Here is an 8,097-nt window from a genome sequence, read left to right on the forward strand (position 1 = left end):
AGGGGTGGTTTAATTTTGGTGAAGTATTGACTCAGAGCAAATGTATGTCAGAGCGGTAATGAGTAACTCGCTTGATTGTTTTGCCTTAGGTATTTTTACGGTTTCCTGCTATTTTGTGGCTCGGACAAACCTGCCCTTTCAAACTCTTTTGTGGCGTTTTACGATTCATGCGTGTCACAGTCTTTAAGCAAAGAATAACAAAATGCAGAGCTAGGATCAAGTATCAAATTGATGGCCTTGAACACACATGTCGTCAGTGGAAAAAAATTGGATTCTCTCTTTGGTATAATGTCACTAAGCCTATTTTCCAGCTCCTTGGAATGTGAGGGCCGATTCCATAAGAGCTGGCCATAATAAGCTTAACATATTCATGACGTCTGGCAGATTAAAGGTATCATAATGACATTTGGTAGTCAGAGGGGACCAGGAAATCAAACGAGGAAGGCATTATGATATATACTGTCATCCATACCACGTAGTGGAGGAAAAACATACCGTATTTTCCGGACTATAAGGCGTACCTAAAAACCTAAAATTTTCTCAAAAGCCGACAGTGCGCCTTATAGTCCAGTGCGCCTTATATATGGATCAATTGATGAATTTGTTGATCCATACTGGTTGTACACAGTGCTCTGCCAAAATGTTTCAGTACGTTTTAGTACGACTAGTAAATTACAAGGTCGCATCGCTTCCCAACATTACGGCAACTGTAGTCAGGGGGCGTCACCGAATAGCTGTTGTACCCGCGAGGCTATTTCATTTAAAAATAGGCTGCTCCGTTAATGTTTCAAGTAAATCTACGGATCGATATGGAAGGCAAACATAGGTAAGATTCAAGATTCAAGATTCAAGAGTTTTTATTCGCCATGTTTGAGCGTGCCAAACAAGGAATTTGACTTCGGTAAAACACACCCTCTGTTCAACATATAGGTGACTAACAACACTCAGGACATGTGAATAATGGCAAAAACAGTGTAGACAAATTCAAAAGGTGTGAAGAGCAGGATGTTATTGCACAGTAATGCCTCTGAGACTCTATGAGTGGTGTGAGTTCATCAGAGCAACAGCCCGGGGGAAGAAGCTGTCTCGGTGTCTGCTGGTTTTGGCGTACCGAGCTCTATAACGCCGTCCGGAGGGGAGTAGTTCAAACAGACTGCAACCTGGGTGAGAAGGGTCTGTAGAGATGTTCCTTGCACGTTTCCTGGTCCTGGACAGGTACAAGTCTTGGATAGATGGGAGGTTGATTCCAATGATCTTTTCTGCAGTCCTGATTGTCCGTTGCAGTCTGTGCTTGTCTTGTTTGGAGGCTGATCCAAACCAGACAGTGATGGAGGTGCAGAGGACAGACTGGATGATGGCAGTGTAGAAAGTCTTCAGAAGCTCTCGCGGCAGGTTGAACTTCTTGAGCTGTCTCAGGAAGTACAGCCTCTGCTGGGCCTTCTTCCGGACAGAGTCTATGTGGCCGGTCCATTTCAGGTCCCGAGAGATTGTGGTTCCCAGGAACTTGAAGGTGTCTGTGGAGAGAATAGTATTACTGCGGATAGTGAGGGGTAAAAGTGGTGAAGGGTCTCGCCTGAAATCCACTGTCATCTCCACGGTCTTGAGCGGGTTCAGCTCCAGATGGTTTTGGTTGCACCAGTGGACCAGCCGCTCCACCTCCTGTCTGTACGCAGTCTCATCACCGTCCTGGATCAGTCCGATGAGAGTGGTGTCGTCTGCATACTTCAGGAGCTTCACAGGAGAGTCATCTGAGGAGAAATCATTGGTGTAGAGAGAGAAGAGCAGTGGGGAGAGGACGCACCCCTGAGGGGCTCCAGTATTGGTGGTCCGGGTGTCAGATGTGATGCCCCCCAGCCTCACACGCTGTCTCCTGTTGGTCAGGAAGCTGGTGATCCACTGACAGGTGGGGGCAGGCACCGCAAGCTGGATGAGCTTCTGTTGGAGGATGTCAGGAGCGATGGTGTTGAACGCCGAGCTGAAGTCCACGAACAGGATCCTGGCGTACGTTCCTGGGGTGTCCAGGTGGTGCAGGATGTAGTGCAGTCCCATGTTGACCGCATCATCCACTGACCTGTTTGCCCGGTAGGCAAACTGGAGGGGGTCAAGCAGGGGGCCCGTGACCTCCTTCAGGTGGTTCAGCACTAACCTCTCGAAAGATTTCATGACCACAGATGTCAGTGCGACGGGTCTATAGTCATTCAAACCTGTGATGGCGGGCTTCTTGGCCACTGGAACGATGGTGGAGCTCTTGAAGCACGAGGGCACCTCACACAGCTCCAGAGAACGGTTGAAGATCCGTGCAAAGGTGGGCGCCAGCTGTTCAGCGCAGACTTTCAAGCAGGAAGGTGACACGCCGTCTGGGCCCGGTGCCTTCCTGGTCTTTTGTCTCCGGAACATCTGGCGCACTTCCTCCTCGCGGACCTGGAGTGCGGGTGCGGCCTCTGCAAGAGAGAGAGTGGGTGACAACGATGATAGAGGTGTGGACAGAGCAGTTGTGGGGAGAGGTGAGTATGTAGATTGTGCTGCAGGAAGTCCCGTTGTGTGGGAGGACCGATCAAACCTGCAGTAGAACTTATTCAGCTGGTTAGCAAGCCTTGGGCTCTCCACAGGACGGGGGGTTCGTTTCTTGTAGCCCGTGATGCTCTGCAGACCTTTCCACACTGTTGAGGGATCAGGATTGGCAGAGAGGTGTCTCTTCAGGTTCTCCCCGTAACACCTCTTGGCTTTCCTGACCTCTCGGTTCAGTGTGTTTCTGGTCTGCCTGAACAGGTCGCGGTCGCCGCTCCTGTAGGCCTCCTCCTTGACTTTGCGCAGCCTCCTGAGGTTCGGTGTAAACCAAGGTTTGTCGTTGTTGTACGTGCAGAAGGTCTTAGTCTGCACACACAGATCCTCACAAAAACTGATGTATGATGTGACAGTGTCAGTGAGTTCATGCAAGTCTGAAGTTGCAGCTTCGAAAGCTCCCCAATCGGTGCAGTCAAAGCAGGCTTGGAGGTCCTGCCTTGACTCCACTGTCCACTTCCTCACAGTCCTCACCACAGGCTTAGAAGTTTTTAGTTTCTGCCTGTAGGCCGGGATCAGATGAACTAGACAGTGGTCCGAGAGTCCTAAAGCTGCACGAGCCGCAGAGTGGTATGCATCCTTGATCACGGTGTAGCAGTGGTCCAGAGTCTGTGCCCCTCTGGTGGGACACGTTACGTGCTGTCTGTATCTGGGGAGTTCGTGTGCGAGGTTCGCCCTGTTAAGATCACCCAGAACAATGATTAGTGAGTTTGGTAGAAGTTTCTCCATGTCTGTTACCTGGTCAGCCAGCATCTGCGTGGCTTCACTCGCACGTGCGTGTGGTGGGATGTAAACAGCCGCCATGACGATCGAGGAGAACTCCCGTGGTGAATAGAACGGCCGGCAGTTTATGAAAAGTGTTTCTAGGAGAGGGCTGCAAAACTCTTTCAACACCGTGACATCAGTACACCAACGTTCATTAATGTAGAAACAGAGACGTAGTACCAATGCGTTAGATCGAACTTTAGTCAGTTCCGATCATTTTATAGGAGATCGTTTGAGAAACGCGATTGTTTACACTTTGCTGAGGCTCATGGGAGATTGCGAGCTGAGGCTCGTGGGACTTTGCGGATGGCTAATGCTATAACGATAGCTGCTATACGTACCAGGCTATTTCATGTCAAAATAGGCTGCTCTGTTAATGTTTCGAGTAAATCTACGGATCGATATGGAAGGGAAACATAGGTAAGTAGTACCAATGCGTTAGATCGAACTTTAGTCAGTTCCGATCATTTTATAGGAGATCGTTTGAGAAACGCGATTGTTTACACTTTGCTGAGGCTCATGGGAGATTGCGAGCTGAGGCTCGTGGGACTTTGCGGATGGCTAATGCTATAACGATAGCTGCTATACGTACCAGGCTATTTCATGTTAAAATAGGCTGCTCTGTTAATGTTTCGAGTAAATCTACGGATCGATATGGAAGGGAAACATAGGTAAGTAGTACCAATGCGTTAGATCGAACTTTAGTCAGTTCCGATCATTTTATAGGAGATCGTTTGAGAAACGCGATTGTTTACAGAGGGCTCGTTGGTTATTGGCTAGTGGATGCATACCGCAACCCTAGTCAACCTCAGTTTGTTGCAGTATAGCTTCTATTTTATGCGCCTTATAATCCGGTGCGCCTTATATATGGATAAAGTTTTCAAATGGGCCGTTCATTGAAGGTGCGCCTTATAATCCGGTGCGCCTTTTAGGGCGGAAAATACGGTACACACTTGGAACTTGAAAAAAGACTTTTTCCCCAAAATGATTTAAAAGAGATGTATTTGTTTACTGTGTAAGCCCACATTCTTGTACAGCTGAGGATAATTATCCAGTGCATGAGTCACGACTGTGAGTCTCAAAAACGTTGAGTAGTATGTTCCATGTCCATTCCCGAAAGCATTATATAAACAAAGCTGCATGACTATCTGCCGAATTCTCCACTTGCTTTTCATTTTTGCACACTTCTCTTGAAATTAGAACACACACATGCCACTGAAAATTGTAAATTCTACCATAAAAAAGACCAAGTGCTAACTTCAGTGTCTCTCTGAAGATGTATTGATCAAGCATAGTGATGCAAGCGTATTCAGTGTATTTCACACAGCCCTGGTTGCTATGGTTACTGTCTGACTATGCCGCTTCCTCGTCGAGTCTAATTTCCTGTGTAGTCATTTTTGTGAAGTAAATTTAGAGTAACCCTGCAGGGAACTGTCGCTGTGCACTGCCTTATATTTTGTTTCAGGTATCATACAGATGCAAGGCCATTAACATTTGACAGCTTATGCTTTGCAGTTTTTGTAAGCATATCATTTCATTGCCCATAATCCACAACTTGACAGTGAAACCAAGTAGATGTGCGTCATTTGTTTTCAAAACAAAACAAAAACTATAAGTTACTTGTTTCCTCAATACTCATTCCAACAGAATACACAGCTTGAACAGCATTGGATAATTGATACGCTGCAAGAGGTTCTGACTGCATTTCAGTGGTATTTTAAGATGGTTTATGGCACTTCTCTAAAGGGTAAAACAATTCCAGGCTTGGGTTTTTAAGTACTATCATCTTCACCTTGACACAATTGAACCAGAAGTCAATACGAGTGAAGCTTTATGCTCCAAAGCATTTTCACTAAATTGAACTTTTGTTGATGCTGCGATCCAGAACAGCCCTTTGCATGTAGACTCTTCCTGGCTTTGCGCAAACACCTGCTCCAGGAGTTTTGTGCATGGTGTCTTGAGAACAGACCCAGTTTTGAGTGACCTTCTGAATAAGTTGTGTTACACAATACGCATAGGAATAGTGATAAAACAGAAATATGGAAGTGTATACTGTATAGTGACTTTAGGGACACTCTGTATAAGGATCCCAAGTGTAACTTAGTTTCTCAACTCAACTCAACTGTGTAGACCACTGTAAAACAACCACCGTGGCATACAAAGTGCTGTACATGGAGCAAGAATTACACCATACAACTACAAACAGTCAAAACCATACATGATTCACAAAAATCAAAAACTGTAAAAGCCAAAAGCAAGTGTCATGCTCAGTCAAAAGCCAAATTTAGTTTCAATGATCTGTTGTCAATAATTACATTGAGTCTGTCAATAACCACAAGATGTACACACAGACATGAAAATGCAGACAAGCAAAAAAAAAAAAAAAACAGAGCCATGGAGAGACAATGACCACATATCAAATTTATTGAAGATTAGTCCTCAATAGCCCAAAATGCATGTTTTGGGAATGTGAAAGGTAGATGGAAAAAAAACACACACACAAGAAGGTGTGAGCCACAGTGACCAATATTTGCATAATCGCATTCACAATATTTGGACTGTGAATAAGATCATGGTTACAAATATTCAGTTTTAACTCGTTTTAGAGGAGAGCACGTTGTCCATTTGAAAGCTAGGTTGCCTTAGTGACTCTGTGTGACCCCACAAACAGTATAAGGACTCTCCTTATCCTCTCAACTGGATCGTGCTAATCTACTAATCAAGGATATACATTTACATAACTGCCTCATGGCAGCTGCAGTTAAGCCTGCCCCTAATTCATTTTTATGCATGCACTTAAATCTTGGGATTTTAATCTTTCTCTTTCCCCAGAGTCCATAGTTTGTTAAAGGAATTCTCTGCCTTCATTTAATTTCTGCTTCACCCCCCATTAGTTTAATTCCTAGTGATGTATGCAGGTGCTTGCTCCCACAAAATTAAATTGGCTCCTAAGGGAAAGTTCTTCTTTTCAGTTGTTGTTTGTTTCAAAAAGTACAACTTGTATATTATATTTGGTCACCACACTCGAATTGAAATATTTAAAATGTTCAATCTTTTTTTTTCTTCCAATTTTGATAGTAGTAGAATGACAGAACATTTAAAAAAAATAAAATAAAAATCCAGTGTTTCACAAAATTTGAATACATATAACAAAGTTTGACACTGAGCAAATCTCAACTGTTAACGCAAAACAACTGCAATGGGTTTTCTCAACCTTAAATGGTCTCAGTCTGGTTGAATAGGTTTCAGAATCAGAAAGAAGAGACTACGGTTGTGCAGAAAGAAAGATCGACTCCCTCCATAAGGAGAAAGAAAATCAAAACAACTGCAATGGGTTTTCTCAACCTTAAATGGTCTCAGTCTGGTTGAATAGGTTTCAGAATCAGAAAGAAGAGACTACGGTTGTGCAGAAAGAAAGATCGACTCCCTCCATAAGGAGAAAGAAAATCACACAAAGAAATTGCAAAAAAAAAAAGGATGCCTAGCAAATGCTGTGGAATGCTCAGAGGAAGGAGAAAACATGGCCAGAAAAGTTGAGCGCCTATCATTCCAGCATGTTTTCTATGTCTCCCTGTTGCAACACGCCTGATTCAAATGGTCAGATAACCAGCAAGGTCTGCAGAACCTGGATAACAAGCCTGATCAGGTGTGTTGCATCAGGCGGTTGCCTCCCCATGACATATTAGAACCTTCATTTGTTGTTTTTTGTTTTTTTACTCCAATGCAGGCCTCGAAATAGACGCTAGAGGGCAGTAAGACGCCGCTGCAACACATCCTCCGGGTCAAGGCCAAACGAGCTTCAGCGGGAACAAATTACAGTTTTGTTTCCCGATTCAATGCAGGCCTCGAAATAGACGCTAGGGGGCAGCAAGACGCCGCTGCAACACGTCCTCCGGGTCAAGGCCAAACGAGCTTCAGCGAGAACAAATGAGTTTTTGTTTACCGCCGTCAGAGTGAATAGGCCAAGAGGTCCACGATTTTAGTCATGTCAAAAGTTCAAGGGAGTCACAATTTCAGCCTTTATCCAGTGCACAACCAGGTTTGTTTACCTACCGAATGCAATATTACTTCATAATCAATTAAGATACGTATAAAATAAAATTTATTGTATCATGGAGATAATACAAATACAAAAAAAGATTCATTATATTGCATGATCATTGACGTGTGCACAAACAAGTGTACAACACACTTCTGGAGCCAATAAAGTGATATTGCAGAAACTTTGCTCATTTTGTGTCTTAATGGAGCCTTTTGGGGTGCATCACGAGTACACAGAATCTTGCCATAAAACCGTCCCCTCTGTTGAGAAAAAAAGAGTGAAGGCCTCCCTGACCTTCATAGCGTCTCTAGTTGGGTTGTTGGAAGCAACTCTTCCCATAAATTAAACATAAATTAACGTGGTGATCTAGCCAGGTTAAAAGAGAGCCACCTTAACACTGGAAATCCTGGCTATAGACTCAGCATAGCTCTCTAAAACATTAATCTCGCTACAAAGTATACCCTTCTGGCAAGACTGACAACATCACAATACTCAAAAGACATTCCAGAAAATATTTCAATTAAATTTCGCGGGCTTGTTTCTACATGCATAAAACAACAAACGCAGCGGAAACGTCAGACGTTTCCCCTTTAGATCTACGATCGATTGCTTAAGTCTGAGAAGCAACTGTAAACTTCCTGTTTAAGTAGCCAATTAAAACCCCTTGACGTAATCTAGTAATCACTTCTGTCCAATCGTAAGAGAGAGTTTATCCGAGAAGCCGGAAA

The sequence above is a fragment of the Syngnathus acus genome, chromosome 10 (assembly GCF_901709675.1).
Source record: "Syngnathus acus chromosome 10, fSynAcu1.2, whole genome shotgun sequence".
NCBI classification, from domain to species: Eukaryota; Metazoa; Chordata; class Actinopteri; order Syngnathiformes; family Syngnathidae; genus Syngnathus; species Syngnathus acus.